Consider the following 25570-nt stretch of genomic DNA (forward strand, 5'->3'; position numbering starts at 1 on the left):
ATAAGATATCTATTAGCCTTTTTAATCGTTTTGATCTACGTAAATGACGAATGTAGTTTTGAGTAGCTATATTTTCACGATTTTTGAAGATCTTTAAAACGTACTAGTTTTAGAAATAGCTCGTGAAAAGCGTCGAGGTAAACATTTCCATCTCGTAGTAGTCTTCTCTTGAATATCGTCGAGGGAATTCGCGCGTCAATCTCTAAAACGATGACCCGATGGAACCCGATGAAAGATTCCTCGACTGGATCGGCTTGGAGTCGCTGTTTATGATCCGAGAACGTACGAGCGTGTTTTTCTGCTAAACGCTACGATCGGACAACTCGACGACGAATTTCGTCGTTCGTTTTCCGACTAAAAGCGTTGGCGTGGAGTGATATACGAGCGGCACCACTGTTGCTCGATGTCATCGTCGAATTCGTCGCGACGGATTGCTGTTCACGATCAAAGTTCCAATTGGAAATGGATTAAACGAGGCAAAAGATCGATCGGTCTAGTTCGCAAAAGAATAGAAGTATTTTCGAAATTGTACTCGCCGACCGAACGACGAACGATTTCGACAACGATGGTCAACTTTGTCTATTCTTTTATTCGTACCTTTCCTTTAGACATCCCTCTCATTTCGTCTCAAAAAGAACAATACATCGAACGAACTTTCGATTTAATCTCACAGTTTTAGCTTATAGTTCGACTTATTTACATCCTTCGCTTAAATGTAGATATATGTTTTTATTCGAAGATTAATATTCATTCTTCTTATCGGGAAATAATTTTAAAGTAATTTATATATTATGTATAATGTATAAATTTAAAATGATTTATATATATATATATATATATATATATATATATATAAGAATGGAGTCGTTTTCTTCTCTCGTGGAATCCAAGTTTACTTACCCCTCGCGTTAACGATGCTTGATCCTTCCAGACGCATATTACTAACGAAAGATTTTCAACCTGCCGTTTAATCTTCGTAAAAATATCACGTTGTTACAAAATTGAATTGCAAAGAAACGAACAAATTGTGAGATGAGAGCTAACTGAATTCGAAGGGTAACGCTCGTTTCGAAAGTGTCCAAATTTCATCGCCGAAGCGTTGTTGGCTCCGCGGTACTTCGATCTCTCTTCGTACTCTTTGCTAGATGAACGCTCGTTCGAATTGTAGTTCGCGAGCAAAGTCCTGATTGGAATTGGATCAAACGAAGCGAACTATCGATCAGTCGACGCACTTTACGAGGGTATTTGCTCGTATACCGTCCAACGTTACTCGTAAAGGGATGAAGAAGAGGAGAGAGAAAGAGGGAGAGAGAGGGAGAGAGAGAGAAGGAGAGTGTTGTAGAGGAATTCGTAGTGAGGTATAATTTCGAATTGGCTTCCGACGAATCAATGCCGTTGGTTATCTATGTGTCGGAACGACGATGCTGAGATTTACGATGTTACGGCCCCCTTTACATGAAATGTAGGTATTCGCACGCACCATCGGTAAGAGCATCGTAAACACGCAACTACACTTTGAGCATAAAATTTCATGTAATACTTGCACCCTATTACTTGTCTTTTCCACCTTGGAAATTTGAAAATTGATTTCGAAAAGATAAGAAAGATTGCAACCCAAAGTAAAAACTGTTTTCGCTTTAAACAAAATCGATAATTGAAGTCTTCTTCTTATCGAAGGAAATAAATTATCGCGACATTCGAGTAACCGTGTCGGCACGTTACTTAAGATGACTCTTTAATCGCGAATAGAAATCGTTCGTTAGACGATGCCATATAATTCCAATTTCAAGTAAATGGTTATGCATCGAGCTTCAACGGATCGTAATGATAATGAGGACGAAGATCGATTTTCCGTTGTTCGTAGTTAGGATCTTATGAGTAGTAATTCCGTCGTTGTATTTTACGAATTACTGAATCTCTTTTGGAATTATAAAACATACGTCATAACGAATATTTGAAAGGTGTATGATCAGTAGAGAAAACGCGATCTCTTGTTTTTCGAGATGGACAGTTGAGCTGTTTTATGATGCTACGTTATTTTATCATACGGTTTTAAAGAGTGATGGATCGATACGTTGTTTTCTTTTAGATGAACTTTGAACGAACGAAGAAAAGACTAATGAAGAAAGAAAATAGAAAAAAGTGGCATGTGAGAGTAAAGTGAACACCAACGTGGTTACGTGGGGTGGTCCATGCACCTATGCAGTCGTTTTTGTTCCTATCGACTATGGCGGTTAGCGTTTGGGCCGATACACGGGCTAGGAATTCACGAAATTCGAATGCAACTGGCAAATTGCCGGCGGAGAATCCGACGCTGGAATTCCATTGAACGAAATGCCATCACTGTGTTCTTACCTGGGCATGAAGGAATGAAAGCGAGCGACCAATTTTAAGAGCTCGTTTTATCAGCGACGCTACCTCGTTGGTATCGTTTTAAAACGATGCCGATGGTCCTGAGAATTTTCTCATTAACGACGGCTCATCTCGCACCGTGCCACGAATTTTCGCTCTTCATTATCTTAAGTCTTTACTCCCTTGTTTATTTTTCATACATTCTCTGTTAGGTACTCGTTAATAGTTTCTTTCCAATTGCTATGACGAAGCGATTAGGTACGTACACGCATAGGAAATATTTAAGCACGTCTTATAGTTAAGAATATACTAATGGTCCTTCACCGTTATCCACCTATACGCATCTTCTAGTTCTCCTTTCATCGTTCCACCTTCCTAGTTCTTCCCTTTTTCGTCTCTCTTTTCACTTTTCTTCGTCTCTTTCTCCTCTTCCTCTTCCTCTTCTTCTTCTTCTTCTTCTTCTTCTTCTTCTTCATCCCTCACTTATACTACTTCGAGCTACGATGGTAAATCCTTCGAGCTCTTCAATCTCGAGTGCTATGAAGAATTGCCTACGGATTAGAGTTCGGTAAGGACTTCGCGAAAGTGGACTCCAAATTTAAAGGGCACTCGAGATACACGCGCTATGGCTAAAGGGCAATAAGAAAAATAAAGCACCCTGTTGAAAGGGCCAGGAAAGAAGGAACGAAGGAACGAACGGTCGCGAGATGAAGAACTTAGTGGAACGAAGTAAAAGAACGAAGTAAAAGGAAGAAAAAAACGAATCGCTAATGAATCTCGAACTCTTTCAGTGACTTTTAGTTGCAGCTCTATGTTTTCTGCTTCTCTAAACGTTTCGAATTCTCTTACTGTATTAGATTTTTTCCGACGGACAATGATGAACCGAGGTATAGTTACGGGAAAAAAGCTTCCAAAACGGCGAAATATCCTTCTTATTGGTTTCCTTCATTATTATCTTTTCGTATGCATAACTCTCTTCGGACATATAAACTCATTTCGTAAAATTTCTAAACGAAAGATTGAACGAGTATAAAACTATATATCGGGAAGATAATTTTTCTTTTTATCTCGAATAATATAATTTACGAGGAGAAAAATTAGCTTATACTTATAACAAAATATTCTATTATCCTATCTTTCGGTTATTATTGAATCATAAAAAGAATAGTTTCCCTGATACTGAAACTGATAATAATCGATGGGATTAAATTACTTGTATAGCTCAGCCAGTACATCTTTGACAGTGATAATTTAAAAAGAGCAATGTATAAGAGAGACCTAGACTCGATACGTTCGCAAAACTTATGAGATCGAACGAGGATGGAGGATGGGAAAGTGAGAGGTATAGGAGGATGAGGAGGAAGAGGAAGAGGAAGAGGAGAAGGAGGAGGTAGAGGAGAAGGACGTAGCCCATCGTGGTAGTATCGAGTCGAGGATCGCTGGTCTAGGTAACGGCGTCCATTTCATGCGCGATATTTCAGCGAGGCGGCTGACAAATGAGCGGCAATTGCTACTTGGTAAACTCGACGCGATACACGATGAACGGCAGGCAATGCGAGTGAGTACGGTGCAACGATCAGCTACAACGAGCGATCGGTAGCGAATAGCCGACACAACTTTCTAGCTTCAGTGCCACCCTACACCGAGAACGGCAAATGATTTAGCCCGCAATACCGATATCTTCCATGATCGATTCGTACATTAATGCATGATCTGTCGATGTAAAGGTGCATTCTTGTTGTTTGCGTGTCCGTATTATGTTTCATATCACGATATATTTCGTTCGATATTACGGTGGTCGGAGAAAGACGGACTGTACGGATTCTATACTGGGTGATTCTAATGATTGGAAATTGATATAAATAATATATTTTATGACGAATAAACTTGTTAGTTGTTATTTCACATAATTTTTAAATAGAATTATTTCTTCTTTTTTACGTAAATAAATATTTGTTACATTATTAAGGGTTATAAAAGTATTTGATCGTAGAATAATGAATACTTTATGAAATGTTTTGTATCGTATTTAACGCGAAGCGTGCGTATGCAATTCATAGATTATATGAACATGAAAATGTTAAAACAGAGTTATAGTCCAATCCACTCATCGGAATTACCCTGTATATGCTGATCCATGTTTGTTCGCACGAATAGAAATGAGGAAGAGAGAGAGAGAGAGAGAGAGAGAGAGAGAGAGAGAGAGAGAGAGAGAGAGGCAGTGTATTTACACATCTCCCGGTAATCGCTCAAAGCTGCTACTCGATTTGGCGCCGAGTTATAGCAACGGAGTAGTTACTACCCTCTCTTTCTCTCTATCCCTAGTCAACCAACAATTTCTCAGCGAACCGATACTACTTGATTTATAGAGTTCCTTTCTCGTCCCGGGGAAAATTCATGAACGCCTGAATCGTATTGCTTGCCGAATGAGCAAGTTTATCTTCTTGATGTTACGAAGTACATTTATGTTCAGAGATGCCCTAATTTTTTTTTTTTAACCCTACTTCAGAACGCTGAAATTATTGCCACTTTTCAACCTAATTAATCCGTACACGTACAATTTTTTACTACATGAACAATTTTTTAAAGATTTGTTTTGCCCGTTGGAAAATCGCTGATGCAAGGTCGGTACGACTGGAAAATAAGCGATTACGGAAAGTGGTTTTCAGTGTTGGGAAAAGCCAAAAATCACTAGGTGCAAACTCAGTTGAGTAGGGTACACGAGGAATCACTTTGAAGCTGTAAAGAAAAATCTAAAGATTGACTATAGTCACTTATTTTCCACTCGTACTGCTTTTGTATCAACAATTTCTGCGAATAAAACAGATACTTAAAGAATCGTTCGCAATGGTTATGGAATCATGTTGTCAACATTGTGAAAAATTGTACGTGTACTATGTTGAGAAGTGACAGTAGTTTCAACTTTTCAATGTAAGTAGTTTTTCAAGGAAAAAAAACTTGTAGAACTTGAATGCACTTCGTATGCAAAAGAAATATGTAAACGCGTTGAAACGAGTATCTTTATTTTTCTTATTCGTTGGTCAAAGAAATCGATTTATCGAATGATCATACTTGAGAAAATTGATTTCGTTGGCTGACAATAATTTTATTAAGACGTACTTATTCTTGAAGATAATTCTCTTAAAACATGATCTTCCTTTGTAGGCGATATCGATTTTCTTGAAAAAAGACATAACACTTGAAATAATCGAATGACGAAGGATAAAAACGAGTCGTGGATATCAGTGTAATTCGAGTTAAGTTTACACCGAAAATCCTGATGTAATCTAAAATAATCGGGGCTGAGGTTCGATTTTGCCATCCAATCGAATGTTTATTGGCAGTCGACGAGCATCCCAGCAACTTCTACGATCATTTTTCTCGAAAATGGAGTCTCTCTTTTTCTTTTTTCTCTTACAAATTTTACTTCGTACATTCGATTTATTTTTTCATAGGGAATCGCTCCCTCGTCGGTTGTACCGTGAGTTCTATAACGAAACTCTGCTCCCTTTTATCTCTGAACACGAAATTGTAGAACAAAAGCTTTTTCTGTGTTAGAGTATAGGAAAGTTTGCGGCTACACGTGTATCCAGGATATAGATATCTACCTTGGCAACAATTTTCTCAAAATTAATTTACGATCGAAGGATGTTTGAAAAATAAAGAACTAAAGGAGATTTTCAGTATCAGAATTGAGACATCCCGTTGAATCCTTCAAAATGTTTAGTGATATCGAATACATTTATTTATATTTTTATTGAAAATATTACATTTATATAACATAAACTGTAAAATATAAATACACGTATGTGTAATTATGTCAAAATATAAATATATCCATGTGATCGATATCTATTCCATATATAGATACATGTCACTTATAATACATGTACCTACGCAATCGGTGTTTCCTATTTCGATGGATCATCTCTTCCAAAAATCATCTTCATCTTGTCTTTCTTCATAGCAGCACGCTCCATAACGTCTCATATTTCGTCGTCTTCGAAGGCGAGGCTCCGCGTTATTGACGTATTGCGGTAGCAAAACCGGTTCCCTGCTGCTCGGTCGCGGCCGGGTCACAAGTAAAATTATTCCAGTCATTAAACTGACGTCCCGGCGCCTTCGAGATGAGGGCAAGCCGTTTACCGCTTTTATGGGTACTTGCAGTTTACTGGTTTAATCTCTACACTGTGGCATTCGGTTACGTTAAAGTCCATTTTTCTATAATGTATCCCATGCCTAATACTTTCTTTAATATTTTTCGATCATTTCTTTTCTCACGCATCAAAAGGTAAGATAAACGTAAATTTTATTACAATCTATTTTTCTCGCGATAAGAACTTTATCCTTTATCGTCATTTTATTTCCTTTTATTAGGCTATATAAAAAATTTCTTTTTACGTCGGTATATTTTTCGTTCGTTCGATAACAATTCGTTCATCGTGGCACAGATTTCCCATTAAAACGAGACATCGTAATTTTTTTCTGCTATAACGAAGAGAATTAAAAAAGGATAAATGGTATATATAGATGGATGATTTCAAACGAAGTCACTTTCGGTGAAAAGTTTTTCACCAAGTTTTTGCAACCGACCGAGGTTACCTGTCGGCATTATTCCTCTACCTCGACTTACTCTCGGAAATTGGCCGTATCTGGTATCGTGACTACGGACACTATAAAAGCGTCCGCGGTTAAGTTGAAGTTGTTAGAGGTACCTTTACGATGCACCTGCTTGTATAAGATAGGAAGGCGGTGGCAGATAGGACGATCTCGCGTAACGGGACATTGTTGAGCTTACTATGCGACAAAAGGATCTCGCCGTTACGTTTCTTTTTATTCTTATTTTATTTTATTTTTATTACGCCGCGAAGATGTATTGCGTCTTCAGATTAATTACGAAAAAATCGAAATTTATTATACTTAACAAATCGATTCTCATTTAATATTACTTTAACTTTACTTTATTGAAAATCTTTAATTTTCTAATAAAAGAAATATATACATATATGTATATATTTATATAGGTATAAGAATTAAGATTTAAAATAAATTTTTACTATCAACTGAACATTCTTTTCGATCTTACGAAAAAATCAGCTGTCGAACGTAGCAGTGCGTCGCAACGAGAGCATACAACTAGCTCGTTTCGAAGGAGAGTCACGTATAGAAACGATCACGATCTTGAGCGATAAACCTGAAACGTTTTCCCGTATCATTGACGATTTTCGTCGAGTTTCGCGAACGATCGGAGCACCCTCGTGATTTTACACGACGAAATTTCTATTCCGAGCTTCCGTACCAGCCTCTTAGACGTTCTCACGGCTTCTTCGACGCTTTCAAGATTTCGACACTTTTCTTGCCCCCCCCCCGTCTCTCTCTCTCTCTGTTAAAGAGAGAAAAACATAGAGCAAGAGAGAGAGAGAGAGAGAGTCGCCCGCATTGCCGGGTCGTGCTTTAAGAGGCGAGCTCGGCTTTTAGAACAATAGCACTTCGGGCCTCGAGTGCGTAGCCTATTCTTCTAACCAACAGGATATTATATGCCAAGAGAACGGGCCCTTCCGACCCACGCCGCCGGATGCCATAAAGTGCCAGAGGAAAAAAAGTTTCGTCCGACTTACACGTAGCGTGGAAAAGATTTTGCGCTTGCCTTGCCACGGTCGACAAATATCCTGTTTGCCAATAACAAGCACCTTTGTCCTTTGACGATCATGGTGGTTTCTATATCGTCGAGGGTACCTTTAGGACAAACGGCTAACTTTCGAGAGAGTCTAAGAATCCCTTTGGATCATTCGAGATTCCTGGATCAAGACGTCTCCGAGTGTCTCCTCTCGGTTACATGGTGGCCTCGCCTAAATATGTCAGTGGAGATGCCGAAAAGAATGTGTTCGCGGAGGTACGAGCATGCTTTCGGTAGGAGACTGTCCTTAATGCGTTTCTCAGCCCTGACTGCCCACGTCGAAACCGCAAATTGAGCTCGAATTGTTTCGTAAACCGCACTCGACTCCCTACGATCGAGTTGCTCGTTTTCGAAAACATTTTTCTTATACTCTCTTGTGTTTTCCTATTTAATGTACTCCAGCTTGTGCTTACGCGATAGAGTAGCGACGATTACAAAATATTTAACGATTAATAATCGATCCAAAGGGAACTATGAACAAATTGATCGACTCGATAATCAATTATCTTAGAAATAATTTTCTTCTTATTCTCCCTATGGAGACTCTTTCTCACGAAAAGATTCAGGTCTCGTCTTTCTTGTCTTTTCGTTCGAATTCGATCGTTAAAAGTTAGCGCCAGACGCTTAACACGAAGATCTACCAATGGCAGCTTTTAACGATCCGTTAAGCCCGACGACTAATTAGATCAGACACACTTTGAACGTAGCTAATTCGAGCTGAGGAAGGAATGCAAATGATACCTAACGAACAACCTCCGCCGCGCCACGAAAGACGGATAAAAAGGGCTCGAAAGTTTTTTCGATTACCCATCCGATTCGTGCGATCGCGTTGGGTCCGCGCTCGAATGAACCTTGCATTTCGATTAGGTGCTTCTCGAAACCTTTTATGCATGCATTGTGGTCTCCACCTCCTTCAGCTTCCCTCTCTCTCTCTCTCTCTCTCCTCCTACTCGAACAGTCGCGGATAAAAGTTCTCGGTCCGCGCATAAATTCGATTTATCGATTCCCGTAAGTCGGCCGAACATCGGAATCGGGAAAATTCGTCTCCCACTAGTTGTTTTATTATCGTTCAACTACTTTACATTTTGACTACTTTCTTGCCCTGTTCTTTCGCGAGATTTTCTTTTTCCTTTCGCACTTTCCAAGACTTCCTACGACCTTTATCCTCTCTCTCTCTCTCCCTCTGTGCGTGTGTCTCTCTTTCTCCTCTCTATTTCTATCTCCCTTTTATCTCTCTGTTCTCTTTATTTTCTCTTATGCATTCTCAGTGATTTCCAAAGAATATTTTTAATTGAAATTTTAATGAACTTGTTTGAACTTTTTCGGTGGAGTCTCGGATCAGAAGCAATTTTGAGATTGAAATTGAAAAGAAATTTCTTTGAAGGGATATCGTCGAAACAATTTTCAAACTACGTTCATTCTCTACAAAAATTTGATTATACATTTATAAGCCAGTATTGATCGTAGTTTCGTAACTTATCATAAGAGGGCTGATCTCTTCGCTGTAATACAATAAATATTTTTATCTATTTTCTTTATTTCTTTTTCTCGTGTTCATTTAACGGTCAGAAATAAAGTAACGCGCGAGGAAGATCGTATTTTAGGTCGTGTACCATACGAAAAGTCATTATGTCCTGCGGACTGACAGCTACATATGTATAAATGCTCAATTTGCGCGCTAGCGCGCGAAACATTAATCTTATTATTTTAATTACAAAGGATCGAGGGGGCTCCGTCGGGCGATGCCTTATAAATATAGATGTCGAGCGTAGGTTTTTGACCACGGTACAGTCCAAGAAAGTAATCGTGGCCAATCCCTTCTCTCTTTCTCTTTCGGAACTATCCCGTCGAACGAGCCTCTGCTTCTTCTCCTCCTTTGCCTCGGGAAGAAATCTCGTTCTCTTTCCTCTCCTTCCTCTCTCCTCTCCCTGCACCTTGAGAAGAGCTTTTACGAATGAAAAATCTCCGATCGTTCGAGCCGATAATAATGATCGAGGTAAAGCGATATTACAGTGACTTATAAAATTCATTTCGTATGCTCCGTGAAAGCGAGAAATTTTTTTATGAAACGAATCAGAGTATCTTGAAATAGTAGATACGCGAAGAGCGTGAAATCAATTTTGTTAGTGGCATAAGTATATAATATCTAGTACGACAAAGTAGACGGGATTGATCTTAATGTAATCGAAAACGATCTAAGCGTCGAGTTCTTTAATTCTTAAATGGTCGACGGTCAGAACGAGAGCGTAACGAGTCCTATCTGCAAGGAGAAATTTATTTATTAACGTCGGCCATCGATTAACGATTGGGTTTGGCGTTTGAAGTGGCCGACGTTCGGCCTTTATCTCTGGCCAGTTCTCGCGTACATACTTACGACGACGTAATATCGACGACAACGACGACCTATTCCGCGCGTTACATACTTACTTTCTAAATTCTTTCGAACGATGTGCGCACGATCGCGAGCACGCACACGTGTCGAATTAAAGCACGAGCTGGCTATCGGTGTACACGTACGTAACTAACGTATGTACATACGTAAGATAAGCGAGCCGAACGATCGGTTCCAATAATGTCTTGAACGTGCATTACCGAAGGACGTTCTTTTTTTCTCTGTTTTCTCTTTCTCTTTCTTTCTTCTTTACTAAAACGGTACACGCGCGTTCGAGCTATCGCGAGCTATCCGTGGCTTTCCACCACAGCATTGTTCCCGTCGCTTAATTTATCTTACCAGCACGGAATATCGCTCGTTAACCCGCCACGTTTTTCTTCCGCCACCTTCTTTCTTCTTTCTCCTCTTCTTCTTTTTCGTCTCCCTTTTTTTTTTTTTTTTTTAAGCCACTCTGAAGATTTTTAATTACGTCCGCCTGCGAAAGTGAGAGAGAAAATCTGTCGGAGAGGAAGATAGAGGGAGAAAAAGATACCGGTGAATAATTGTTTAAGTTTTTAATTAAAGAGCGAAAGAGAGATAGAGGAGAGAGAGAGAGAGAGAGATAGAAAAGAGAGAGAGAGAGAGAGAAAGAGAGAGAGAGAGGGCCCGTTCAATGCTCTTTAACCAACTATTTCCCGTTCTCTCTTTAGTTAATGAAGATCGATGATGGATTCGAGTGCGTAATTGCGCGGGAGGCGATGCTCCTTCCTTTTTTTTCTTATTTTTTTTCACTCTCTCTCGTCCTTCTATCTTTCACAGCGTACTTCATCGATCAAACACTTTTTCGTATGCAAGAAAGGCGATGGCACGCATTCCGTGCGGGCTTTGCGCATCTGTCGACGCGCATTGGAGAAGCCAGATGTGACGTATCGTGAATATGCCAGGGCGTAATGATATAAAAGAGTGTACGTTCATGTGAGAGTAAAAGAGAAAAAGGAAAATGAAAGAGAGAGAGAGAGAGAGAGAGAGAGAGAGAGAGACAGAGGAAGAAAGAAGATCATTCGCACGAGTTCGATCATCGCCGATCGATCAAAATTGTACAACGCGAATGTGCGATTAGAAAAAAAATATTGAATTAGACGTTGAATAGAGAGAGGACGCTTTTGGCTTTTGCTTTCGAGTATACCTTCCTAATGGCGGTGCATCGAATTACACGCTCGTACGAACCTGATCTTCAAAATCGTTTTCTGTTAAGCGCGTTCTTTTCTCCAGACAAATGGCCTTTAATTTTATGGTAGACATCGCGATATAATGTGCCATAAACACGACGCGTATTCTATTTTACACCGAATTTCGCTGCGTAAGCGTGCTTCCTGCACAAAGTACCGGTCTCTTTTTCTTTCTTTCTTTCTTTCTTTCTCTTTCTTTCTCTTTCTCGTGCTTCTCCGACACGACTCGGTCGTACATAAATTATTATAATTCACGACGAGAACCCTGGGGGGGCTTAGATTTTTATCGTTCGCGTTACTCGACGTACGCAACGCGTCCTACCACTCTCGACTGCCGCGAATCGGGTTTATTAGACGCCACTCGAAAGAAGGTGTACGAGCATCGTAGTGTGTTCATTTTCTACGTATCTACATCCCTTTTCTTCAAGTTCAATTATTTTATTACCGGACGATGTAATCGCGTAACTCCGTAAAGCAGGTAACATGTAATTAAAATATAAATCCAAGGTAACGTAGATCTACGGATTTCTAGAGACTTGTTAACGAAGACTTTAAACACATTTGATATAGTAAGTGAGTGGAAATTTCCAAACCGATGTACAAGTTTCCTTAATTATTTTACATTCATGTTAAATTTTTATGATACCGTGATCAAGATGTTTTCATTAGTGCAATTCGTATTAACCTTCAGTGATCTAAATGATCTAACGGAGAGAGAAACGGGAAGAAAAAGAGGAAGTCAGTGATATCTATTAAAGATCGAGGAATTTAAAGTTACGCTTAAAAATAGAATCGTTATGAACTCAAAAGTTGTGATGTGAAGCGGCAGTTTGACAGGAACATACCATGAGAGAAGGTAAAATCTCGAACGTGCAAGGAAGGAAGAAATTGCATGAGATTCTCGAACGTCTTATGCCGAGGAGCCACTTGTCAACGATATAGAAGGAGTCAGTGTGGTGTGCCGCACCATTGTTCGGACTATCTACGATAGAGAAGGATAGAATACTCCGGTGGTTGGACTTGCGAGTGCATCGCGCGTACTCGCAATAAATTAGCATTGTCCGATGTGCACGAGAGGGAGTTCGAAAAGGATGAAAGAAGGGGGAGTAAGGAAGAAGAAGAAGAAGAAGAAAAAGAGGAGGAGGAAGAAGAGAGAAAGAGGGAGAGAGAGAGATGGTATACGTAGCCACCGTTCAGCACCTGTTATCTTTTTTAGGTAAGATGAGAATCGAAGAAGAAAAAGAAGAAGTAGAAGAAGAAGAAGAAAAAGAAGAAAAGGACGAGAAGAAGTCTAGGCCAGCAAGAGAAACGTATACGAGTGAGAGTGACGAGTAAACGAGAAGGAATAAGTATAAGAAGAGGAAAGAGAATTGCAAAGGTACAACGACTGGAAAGAAAAGTAAGGCGCGTGGACAAGGAGAACATGCAATGAACGGTGTCTTAATCCGGAGGACCACGGGGTAAGGTAGTCTGAGCTACACAATGGCGGCCACCCGGTTTCCGCTCTAGTTAGTAAGCGTAGAGTCCGTAAACAGAATGACAGCCACCACTGCGAACTTCTCTCTCTGTCTTCTTCTCTTTTATTTCTTTCTCTTTCTTTTTCTCTTTCTCTTTATCTCTTTCTCTCCCTCTTTCTTCCTTCCTCGCGTCTTCTCTTTTCTCATTCCGTTTGTACTTGTTAGTCGCCTTTACTGTGCGAAAAAGGCTACGCGATCTCGCCACGGCGTGCCGGCAAAAAGTCGTGCAAAAGATGAGAAGGAAGGGGCCGAATGGCGTTAACATCGACTTCTCGCCGTTTCTCCTTAAAAAATTCGCGCGAGCCAGGTAAAGAGACAATGAAAATGGGCAAACATTTCGTCTTCTTCCTGGTTATTATTTTCGATCGGGAACATGGCAAAGGAACAAGGTCTCTTTCGAATATTTCACGAGAATTTGGAAAGATCATTGGTTTTGAATTTTTGCGAACGATTTCTGCTTTATTTTTTAAAGCTTTGATGGTTCTGATACACGTTTAGGTACTATTTATTTTTATAATGAAGAATAAGTAAAGAATAAGATTTGAGATGAAATGTTTCATAGAAAATAAGATAGTGATTTATCTTTAGTAATAAGAATTTCAGATAGTTTAGTATTTCAATAATATTTTAACTAACAAAATCAACTAATATCCTTTTAATTATACAAAACATTTCAGAATTTTATGTTTTCATAACAAATTCAATTTGAACGAATAATCGATTCGTTACGATCGTTACGATACGCACAAAACGACGAAACGAAACAAATAACGAATAGCGAATAACGAATAACGAATAACGAAAACGAAAACGTATAACAAATAACGAATAACAAATAACAAATAAAAACGATATCAGTGAAAATACGAAGATATATAGCCAATTCAAGCCAGACATTTGAAATTGTAGAATAAAAAATTATTTAAAGTTTGCGTTTTGATATAACATCATAATTATTTTTATATTTAATTCAATATTATTTTATTTAATAGCGTTTAAATCCAGATTAATATCTTACAAAATAGTGATCAGTTTTTGGAAAATCTTCTCGGATATTTCTCGTTTTTCTCTTTGATCAAACTCGGATATATTCATGGCGATTGACGGTAGTACAATAGCAACGTAGTTTCGTGGAAAAACTACGTAAATGGAAAAGCGTGCACAAGGCAAAGATAAATATTATACACGTTTATAACGCGTCGCAACGAGATGGATTGGTGGATGGGAAGAGAAGAGAGGGAAGGGGGGTAGGAGGTGGTAGGTCAATCGCGTATATGGCAAAAAATCTGAAATAAATATGTCTCGTTTTTATGTTTTTCTTTTTGTTGTCCTTTTTCATGCTTTCAATGGCACTCTTTTGGTAATCGTTGTTTTCTTTTTGCATTGGTACCTATCGTAGGAAATTACACTGCACGGTAGCCGATCGTGATTGGTTAAGCGTGGCTCACGTCCCGTTAGTACCGACGTACGAACGAGGAAAATAAATCGTTCGGGTTTTACACGGTAGTTTATCGGCGTCATAGCGGCCTGATGGTCGCTGAATATTACATCGTCCTACCTACGATTACGTGCTTCTTTACTTTGCTATACGCGAAGTTCATATACAATACTATTGATACGAAAATGCCAATCATTAATTATTAATCGTCGAATTATTAATCATATTTAGGGTGTATAATCGAATAATTGGATTTAATAGATAGTAGGATAAAAATGATTCTCATTAGCATTATCAAATCATTGTCAAAAAGTATCTTTTTCAAGTTCATTTTCTTAAATAATTGGGTACACGAGAATCTTGAAATAAGACCTCAAATTCAAAGAGAAAAAATTAATAAAAAATAAAGTTTGTAAAATCGAGTGTTGGTATCCGATAATACCTATTCAATGTTTATTGCTAATGTTTATTGATCACAAAGGGAATAGATTTACACTATGCCTATCAGGATATAGTCGCGTTTATTTTGTATTTTGCTGACAAAATAAATTATCATCTATCCCCGATTCAATTTTAGAACCAATAAGCGTATTACATCGTTGGTAGGGAAATCAGTTTCGCTCGAAATTAGGTGTAATCCGGGAAGCTTACGATCTAATATGCAAATCCCTCGGCATAACTGCCTGTTTGTTTTGATAATCACGAGCTGCCTGGGTTTTCGTTGCTCCATTTCACTCACGGATTTCTATATCCATCGGATAAACTGCTTCGTCTTCCTTGTGGACCGATCGATCGTAGATAACGTTAGACGTGTTTCCAAGAAACGAACTGGAAGGAAACTTTGAAGATTTTCGTATCGCGATGAAAAAAGAAGAAAGCAGAATCTTTTTGCTAAACAATTTCGAGATCTTTTTCCGAGTTGAGCGAGAAAAGCTTGCTTCCGTGTTGCTTTCAAAGGAACGAGATCGACAAAGACGATCTATCGGTATTCTCTATTGTGCGAAAGAAAATTTAGCGTGTCATGAGCATCGATACGTACATAAGATTCTAACGTTCTAACATTCCAGATTTTCCTTCGACGGCATCTTAGATGCCTATTCAACCATGCGCTTTTTTCCTTTTTCTCTCTCGCTTCGTATCTAGCTCGCGGCATGTATGTAAGTTCGGTGAGCAAAGTAGACGAAGGAAAATGCGTTTTTCTTTCGAGCTTGTTACATTTGAATGAAGCAAGAAAAAGGGATAAGAAGAAAGAGGCAAGGTTAGAAATAGAAATGGAAGAGAGAAAGAGGGAAAAGAAGTCGAACTAGCGTAGACTCCTTTCAGTTCTTTCTTTCTTTCTCTCTCTCTCTCTCTCTCTCTCTCCTTCTTTTCTATCGTCCCCCAAGGCGACAGCCCGTCCTTCGAGTTGTTTATTTTTTTCCTGTTTCACCGTGTCGCCTCGTCTCTTTTTCTCTTTCTTTTCTTTTTCTCGCATCCCTGCATCCCTGCTTGTGATTTCGAGAGTCGACTTTGACGTTGCTCGGCAGCCGCCGATTTCTGGCAATTGGCCCTGACGCAAAACCTTGCCAAGGTGCAGTCTCCAAGGATTTTCCTCTTTCTCATCCTCTCTGCCTTACTTTCTTTTATTCTTTTCCCTCCACGTTGCAGTTGTCATCGGACGCGTCGTTGTTCTCCTATTCTTATCTTCTTTCCTTCTTTTATATGTGTGTGTGTGTGTGTATAATATATCTCCATTCGCGAGCGTACATATATGTATTCGAAACTAAATAGATACACTTGTCGATCCTACGTATCGATATACCTAGACACCGAACATTAACTTCGATAAAATAATGTTGAATAATGGCATAAATCTAGCCAGGCTGAATCACCCTTCACACAAACATTATTTCTCGTTGGTTCTTATGATAAAGTGGCATGATCGGGCACGCGCGTTAGCTATTCCATTGAAGTTATTACGAGCATAGAACGGGTTTCTAAAATGATTTCGCTTCGATCTCAAGGCTCGTTCCGGATCGATTGCTTCGTCGCATTGATTAATTTATCTATCTCGTAAGTGCATTACGCAGAACTCGTTGCGGGACTGTCATCATGTCTTATTATATCTGTACGACGTTTGCCTTTTGATTCATTGGCATAGATGAATATAGAAATCTTCGATTTCTATCGCGAAAGCTCTCATGACACGCTTGCTCGGTAACGTTTTCATTTCTGATGTAATTATCGATGACAACGAAAATGCATTGGCACTGCGACTAGATCCGCATCGTACGATGTCAATAGAACTAGTTTCGATAGGTCACACTATGGTTTGGCATACGAATATTCTCATTATCGAATAGACGTGACGACGTATAATTCGGGACGAATATATTCCTATTGTTTCGAGATTTGCATTGAGCTTGTTGTAATACAGATAGGTAGATACATCTCTATACGAGCTATGCATCTTTGTATCGACAGGATATTCGCAGATTCGAATATCCAATGGGATTCGGACCACACAATCCCAATACTTGCATCTTGCTCGTTATTAACGCATCGTAGACCAATTAAATTTTAGAAATATCGCATAAAGAGAAATATAATATATCCGTTAATTGCTCCTTTTCAAGATAAATTTATTAATAAAACTGGAATATAAAATGCTTTAATGGATATTCTACCGTTAAAAATAGATCGTTAATAGATATAATCGAAATGATGCGTGCCAGAAAAGTATTGAAGATCTCGATTTTTAACATATTAGTTACGTACAATATGCATTATTGTAACGAACGAATATTCGTAACGAACGCGAACAGTTCTCCTTTCCCGCGTATCAAAATATTCGAACTGTTCGTTTCGTCGTGGTTAGGTATTAATTAACCGCTACTCGGAAAATATGTAGGTATCGTGTACGATGTACCTACCCGATCGATACGCACACCGAATGATGGATTTTGTTACGAAAATACTCGCTAATATTTATAACGATATTGCAAATGTTTTTAAACCGTGTCCGGAAAAAGATAGATCCTTATCGAACTAGTCTATTTCTACTCCCACTCTTGATACTACTCCGCTCCCAATTTTCTGCATGAATCGATGTTTAAACATATTCAAACTGTAGAAAAAAAAACAATAAAAAAGGAAATATAATAAAATAAGAATCTGCGTGAACGGTTTCGTAACGCGTTCTCCTTCTCTCTTTTAGCATTCGTTCGTGGGAAAATATACAGGGATCGATGTACATCAAGTGAACGAACGAACGAACGAACGAACGAACGAACGAACGAACGAACGAACGAACGAACGAACGAACGAACGAACGAACGAACGAACGAACGAACGAACGAACGAACGAACGAACGAACGAACGAATGAATGAACGAAGGATCGATCGATCGATCGATCGATCGTATCGAACGTTACGCGTAAAGGACGACGATACGCCGACTTTGTAGGAGGACGCATTAATCGCGACTCTCTAAACGCACCATGAGTCGAGTTTACGTAGTTAAAGCCTCGATGGGAGCGGCAGAGGTGATTTAATAAGGCTATATTTTGTATTGATTCATAAATACATCTCGAGAGAGGACGAACGGACGCACGCGGGTACCATTAAGGGATCGATCGCCGTGCAATTTGTAATCGATAAATCTGGGAGGAACCGGATGCGCATGAACCTTTTGTATCGTTTCACCAAAAGGATGATATCGAATTAGAAACGTCACGAAAAGCACACTGATAGATTCTTTTATTTTTTGTATCTTTTTTAATTTTTATATATAATCAAGAACACTTGCACGAATGATTTTCGAATCAACTGTTATTTGTAACTGCAAATAACAATTCGTCTATATAATTATTCGAGCCGATTAATCACTTAACTTTTTCTAAATTTTTAAAACATAACCATACGTTCTTTTTAAGATCTCCAAGCAAATTATTGAAACTCGATTACCGAATTGGATATGAGCAGTAGATTGACGCGAGTCGATATTATCAAATGACATTTTGATTGATGGCATCGAGCTCGAACGCCGACTGATACGGATATTCTGATCGTCGATTGTAAAATTTAATTTGCAGTAGCCTTTGAAAGGCTCGGTGAGCGATTATATCGAAATTGTATGAGTTCGTAGGTAGGTACATGCATCCTTGTGGTAATACACGTTCCTCGTCGTTGATCATATAACATTGCTGTATGTTGGATACATACATGTATTCATCGCTCATCCATAGCTTGTCGTTTTAAAAAAAAGACAATTTTTCTTTTCGAGTATTATCATCAACGTCATACAGACTATTTTTGAGGAGACTGTACTTTTCTCACGGCACGCATACGAACACACGCACACGCGTCCGGCAAACTTGATTTTGCGATGAATACTTTATCAGCACGAGGTTACGTATATAGGATGGCTCATGTAAAACTTTACAAACCGTCTTCCTTGAGAATTTTAGACTCGTCGATAGGTATATTTTTCTTAATCTTAAAGATTAACAGCCTAATTGAAAAAACATTGAATTCTTGGAGTAACGTAATTAACGAGAGAGCATCTTATTTATTTACCTATTCTCGACAGGAATAATCGGTAATATTTTAGGTAGGCCACCCTGTATATGAGGTAGGAGGAAATTTATCGACGATGAAGAATGCAGATGGAAAACACATACAAGGTAGATGAGGAGAAGGATGATGATGACGACGATGGCAGTGGTGGTGGTAGTAGTTCCCCTTGCCCCTTGAAGCTACTTTCGAAGCTCTGCCTTTGGCAAGGGCAAAAGTTAAGCCATCTACGCGCTTATTTCGCGTTATGCATACAATTCAGGACGCGAGGCTACGTATATTCTAGACTGAAGCGCGTACCACCGCGTTAGCTTTGTTTGCCGGGATGAGATTGCGCGAGTCCTTCTCGAGTCTTCTTCCAGGGAACGTTGTTAACGTTGTCTCCCACGTACACTACCGTGACTCCTTCAGGGCGGAAAGACGAGAAAAGACGAGGAAAGACGATAGAAAGGATGAGCTTGAAAATTTATGACGTGAATATACACAGGTGTGTGTGTGTGTGTGTGTGTGTGTATGCACGTGTGAGTGTACCTTTAAAGAGGAAATAAAATCATGTGGGATAATAAGTGACAGGGAAATTCACGTTAAATACATTTCAATTTTAGCACGATATACTTACAAGATAATTTTAACATTCGTGTCGATTGAAATAATGTTACAGACTTTAATAAGAATTAGATATGTAGAATTTTTTGTTTCTTTTATACAGATAAATGTAGATAATTTTAATTTTTAATATTTTTGTAACAATATCTTGCTAAAGCTTTTGTAACGTAATCGTTGTTAGCTGATAAAATTATTTACACGTATTAATAGGAGTATTATATAGAACAAAGAGAGAAACGTTGAGGATATATGTACATATACATACAAATATGTAACAAGGTTATACACGAAGGTCAAATACATTCGGATAGAAACAAGCGTATCTAAGAAGGGATTATTTACAAATTGGACTCCACTTGGGGCGTACACATTACGATAATTACGTCGAAGATATAATTTCATCATCCGTAGGATATATTTACGTGTTAATATAAAAGAGAGCATCTTCTTGATAAAATTAAATTAGAAAGTGAAAAATGTTGTCTCTACTGGCCGGCTGCTTTCCTTTCTTCTTTCTAAAGGTGATATTTTTAAAAGCGAGTACCAGAAATTTAATTAAATGCCTGAGAAACGCGTTTAACTTGATTTTTTGTACTCTGTCATATTAAGACTCCTATTATATCTATAAAGTACGAATTTGATTCAATATTAATAAAAATATATAACAATGTATTTGAGATTAGTTTCCAAAGTTCCAAATTGATTTAAAATATCTTCTTTAAGAAGTTTTTTAGAGCAATCTATTTATTTTTCGAAGCTTCAGATATCAAGCAAGGCTTAAGTCAATGCCTTTGGATTTGTTAAAAGATTCTGCAAATATTCAATAGGTTTACTTTAACATTTGTTACGATTAAATAAAAATCGTTTGTTATTCTAATCTGTTATTTTACAAAATAAAAAATTTTAATGGCAACAGTAAGCAGTATAGCAATATACATCGTGAGGTAGAAATTTGATTATTCAAAAATATTCAACATAAAATTATTATTCCTCTGTGTAATGAGCAGAGGAATATAATAAATCGAATGAATGTATGAAGCTATTATAATTTCTACGAATACACACGTACCAAGGTACATACGTATTCGAATTCATTTTCAGTTCATTCAATGGTTATCGCAAAATACATAATCCAACCGCAATGAACTTTCGTGAATCGCAAACAGCAATTAATCTAAATCTATATGACCAGTCGCGATAGTAGGGGAGAATATTCACCGAATTCGTACATCCTGAGTTGCGACGTTATTTTTTATAGTTAATTAAAAAATTGTAGGATGATCCAAATGTTGTATCGGAGCGGATTGATTTGGCAATTTTTACGTAAAGTAATATTCTAGCATGGCGACGATCTATGTAGTTTTACGACGTCCACAAATTTATTAGATTCGTAGGTACATATAGTACCTACGTACACAAAGGTCGATAAACATAAACCTAAATAATGAAAACGTCAACTCTGAAGAAGCACTCTCGTTCTCGCTGACACGATAAAATTACAGCTCGGCCAATTGGAATCACGGAATTCGTTACGGTTAATTAACATCGCATACCGTTTAATTACAGCGACAGAAACGTTGTATTGTTTGATTATCCGGAAGCTCTGCGAACCGCGGAACGAAAAGCATTTTGTTGCGTTACGAGTAGCACGCGGAACGGCTCTAAATAATTTATCATGCGTTCTCTCTGAGTCGTGCGATAAACCTCTTAACCGTGCTAAATACTAAACGTTCTGCAAGGTGAAAGGAGAAACAAGGATTGTTGCGAAGTAAAACGCTTTCAATGGAATTTGACACGTTATCATAATTGATTATATTCATTAGGGAGATTATGCGGATCCGAGGTAGTCGAGGTAAAAGCTTTTTCTTCGTATCCATACATTTATTTTCTTCGTTCCATCGTCTCATAAAATATTCTTCGACATACGTTTGTTATTAGAATTCTCTTATACGATAGTCACGAATGGTGAGTCACAGAAAGTTCAGCGTATCCTCGTATATGCGAAGGAACACTGAGCAGCGTTCGTCTGCTTGACTCCGCAGTTATATCGAACTGCATTGACGGAGATTAGTCCGAGTAAATATGGATGGTCCGGTAGATGGGGTATGAGCTTACGGATAGAAATCGCGTATGTTCTTTGGTGGAAAAGGAGAAAGAGAAGAAGGAAGGTTTCAGAAGAAAAATCGCGATCACACCGGTTATGTATCCGAAGCTTCGTACGTGAGTCACGTGAGGTAAACTCGAATACACAGGAAGGATAAGTTCCGTTCGTAAATGTGTGTGCGTGCATGTGAGTCTGTGTGTATTTTCACAGAGTGTAGGTGTGGGCCGAGCGTTCCTCTTCGGGGTCGATGCTCAAGGATTGTGCATGTAACGGGGATCGGAGCGAGTCGTGAGCAGCCTAGAGCCAACACGGCGTTGGAATTTCTCGACAAATAGGTGAATATGCACATAAATACATAACAAAGGCCCGTGATGTGTAGCTCGAATCGCAAAAGGACGCCGATGTTAAGAGGGGGAGGTGGGGGAGGATAAAGAGGACGACACGAAGAAGTCAGCGTAATTCCACGAGAGAACGAACGTCACGCGTGCTGTCCGACTTGCACCCGCTCGAAATAACTCACTTTATTACCGGTACGTCTTCCGGAAAATGAATTATTGAAAACGTGCGCGCGTTCTGATGGGAGAGGAAAGGAAGGAAGGAAGGAAGGAAGGAAGCCTCTTACGTTATCTACTTGCGAAGCCATTACTCGCGCGTAAGCGTTCTATAAGATCTCGCACGTATGAGAGACGAGGTGGGACGGTGGGACGCGTAAAGATAGGATCGATATTATTGGATACCGATCCCTTCGAAGATTTCCAACGTGCACGTTCGACGCCTTACCAAGAGGTACCGCGAAACGTGTTTCTTATTATCGACTCTATATCACTATATACTATGTCGGAGCACTTTGAAATTAATTTTAACTTATTATTGGCCGATGTTAATGATGGGCCTATTCGTAATTCCATGACACTTTACTCGTGTTATTCAATCTCAAAGATCATGCGATCGTTATTATAATTCGTTAACAACGTTAAAAAGAATCAAATCGCATTGCGAAGCCAATCATCGTGATACTAATTTTTTAAGACAACAGACGTCGATTTAATTAGCGTGCTCGCATGATTTGCCTTGCGGATATGAAGCAATCTAGGGGATTGGAGATAGAGTAGGAGGAGGAGAAAGAGAGAGAGAGACAGAGAGAGGGAGGGTCAGAGAGAGAGAGAGAGAGAGAGAGGAGCCGCAGGGCGATCCAGGCTCGCGGAATCCCGGAGATTAGTCGACGTGGTCGGAGGATGGCTCTCGAGCACGCGACTCGAGCCTTGACCAAGGTCGGCGAGAATGTCGCGGATTCAGTACGGTATGACGATCACGTCGGTAATCAATCGTGCGCATAGTCGTGGTCGTTGGTTTGCCCGAGCATTTCGCAGTGTGCGCGTTTCCGCGTGTGCGCGCGTGAACGTCTCTCCGTCTCGTGCCGAAGGCACCTCCACCCCTTCCTCCTCCATCTCTTCCTCCTCTTCCTCTTCCTTCTCCTCCTTCTCCTCCTTCTCCTCCTCCTTCTATTTCTCTGCCTCTTCCTCTTACTGCTTCTTCTTCTTCTTCTTCTTCTTCGTGAAGCGCAGCATGCGAAAAATTAATTCCGCGCATGATTTGCATGTACGCGTCCTGTTAGCGATATTCAAGTATACTGGCTTCTGTGCTTTTAACAAACTACGTGTCTGAACTTATCCCGCATGAAACGTGTTCTACTGAAAGCATAGAGATATTGAGAGACAGAGACAGATAGATATTTATTTGTATCTATATCTGAAAATATATGTATATATATTATTTAGATTATATTCGTATAATCGTTTCTTTTTTAAAGATCGATTTAATTATCAAATTTGGATATAAAGTTTAATAATATTTTCATACTTCCGACGTTCTTTGCAATTTATTTCTGATTTTTTGAATAATCCATTTATAAATAATAATAATAGCAATAGATTACTTGACACTTTTATTATATACAAATATAGATTGTATTAGACTTTTATTAAAAATGTATGGTTATTTCAATTTTTGTTCGTTAAATTTTAGCTACAACGTGCTCGCGAGTATCCATGTTCGATGGGATAATCATGTTACAACGATTTTCGAGCGGCAGCCGAATTACTTGTTACATTCATCCATCGTAATGGTAAAATTACCCCAGAGAATCCAGACAAATCCTGCCAGCGGTGTTCGCGATTTCTGCGGTTATTCGATAGTCCGTGATTCGCGGCCTCTACCGACTTGTCTCGAATTTCACGAGAGAAAAAAATAATTTACGTTCACGAGATTCAAATTTCGGCGGAAGAATAAAGGACGATAAATTGGATATTTCGCGTTTGCAATCGATCATTTTTGAAAATTTCATGACTTTGATTATTCTCACAATCGACACTTTTAATTAATAAAACAAAGTATTTCAAAAAAGTCTATAAAAGAAATCGTTGAGCAAATTATACATTTTTATAATATTACTCAATTACTTAATTTATCAAAAATATATATACACATTTGCGAAGGAAAAAGTTTTAAGGCAATTGCTATTTTGGTCAAATATAAACTTATATTTTTGAATCACGTAATTTCAGTATTACGACATATTGTATAATATGTTTAATATGCAAAGTAACATGTGTAAAACAATTTAGTTTTTCACTAAATTTCTTTAACATTCACATATAATGGCTTTTAATTAATTAATAATATTAATAACTAAATTAATTTAATCAATGATATTACATACAACATTTATTAATTAATAAATTAAAAAAAAAATCATTCATCTAAAGGGTCAAGAAATAAATATCGCAAATGCTGTTTTCGATTATCAGAAGAATTTTTTCTTTCTCTAGCCTCACGGATATTTGCTATTACGATGTTTCAATAATGCCTTCTCAGCTTGGTTCTTCTTCGTGGATCGTTTGTTTCCGCTCGGCGAGACGAATGTAGTACGTGAAATCGCGAACGTATTACGCACGATTATGATGATTATTTTCTTTAATCTATAGCTGGCGGTGGCTGGGCCATGTTATTAATACAGAGAAAAGCATCGGGACACCCTGCTGAGGTCCTCACGATACACCACGAGCGAGGCCCTGACCTCGGACCGCTTGCCAAGCCCCAAGATTCCGCTCGGCGAATGCTTTCTTCTTACGTGTACCCTCGCGCACGATGAAGGCCACTCGAATGATTTTCATTATTCCTTATCCTCCTCCTTCTCTTCTTTCTTCACCATCGCCAACGTCTTCTCTTGCCGAGTCCTTCTTCCTCGACGTAGATATACATGCACACGTAACGTATACGAACACATTAATGTTATACGAGAACGACCAAATAAACGATTTCTTTCAGAGAGATTTCTGACCCGATCGAAATCGAAACGTCTTCCGTGACCACAATGAACGAATTTCTTTGTCTTCGTTTGAACTTTTTCCAGACCACTTTCAAAAATCCGACTAAGTTTTGTTGCTGCACGTTCTTTGATATCTTCAAGCTTATCGAATAGTAATCTAATAGTATGAGATAGAGAGGAGGATAAATCGAGCCTCTCAAACGCTTTTCTCCCTCGTCGAGAGAGAAGGAAACGAAGAAAGAATCTCTCTCTCTCTCTCTCTCTCTCTCTCTCTTTCTTCTTCTCACGAACTCCGACGAGTTTCTTGACTTCGCTTTTACTATTAATTCGTAGCATTCCAACTTGATATATTATATTCTACGTATACATCTCTGTAGAGGCTGTATTTTAAAT

General features: G+C 38.7%; 1 long non-coding RNA gene across 10 annotated transcripts in view; it reads left to right on the forward strand.

Annotated features, from left to right (window-relative positions):
• Positions 1–25570, forward strand: part of LOC127064733 (uncharacterized) — a 220390-nt gene that overhangs the window by 58840 nt on the left and 135980 nt on the right. The window contains exon 5 of one of the 10 annotated variants that reach the window (XR_007781808.1): positions 22060–22184. The exons of the other annotated variants lie outside the window; for them this stretch is intronic. This is a non-coding gene — a long non-coding RNA (uncharacterized LOC127064733). The remainder of the gene's footprint in view (positions 1–22059; positions 22185–25570) is intronic. 10 annotated transcript variants of the gene reach the window in all.

This window comes from Vespula vulgaris, chromosome 6, assembly GCF_905475345.1.
Source record: "Vespula vulgaris chromosome 6, iyVesVulg1.1, whole genome shotgun sequence".
Classification (NCBI taxonomy): domain Eukaryota; kingdom Metazoa; phylum Arthropoda; class Insecta; order Hymenoptera; family Vespidae; genus Vespula; species Vespula vulgaris.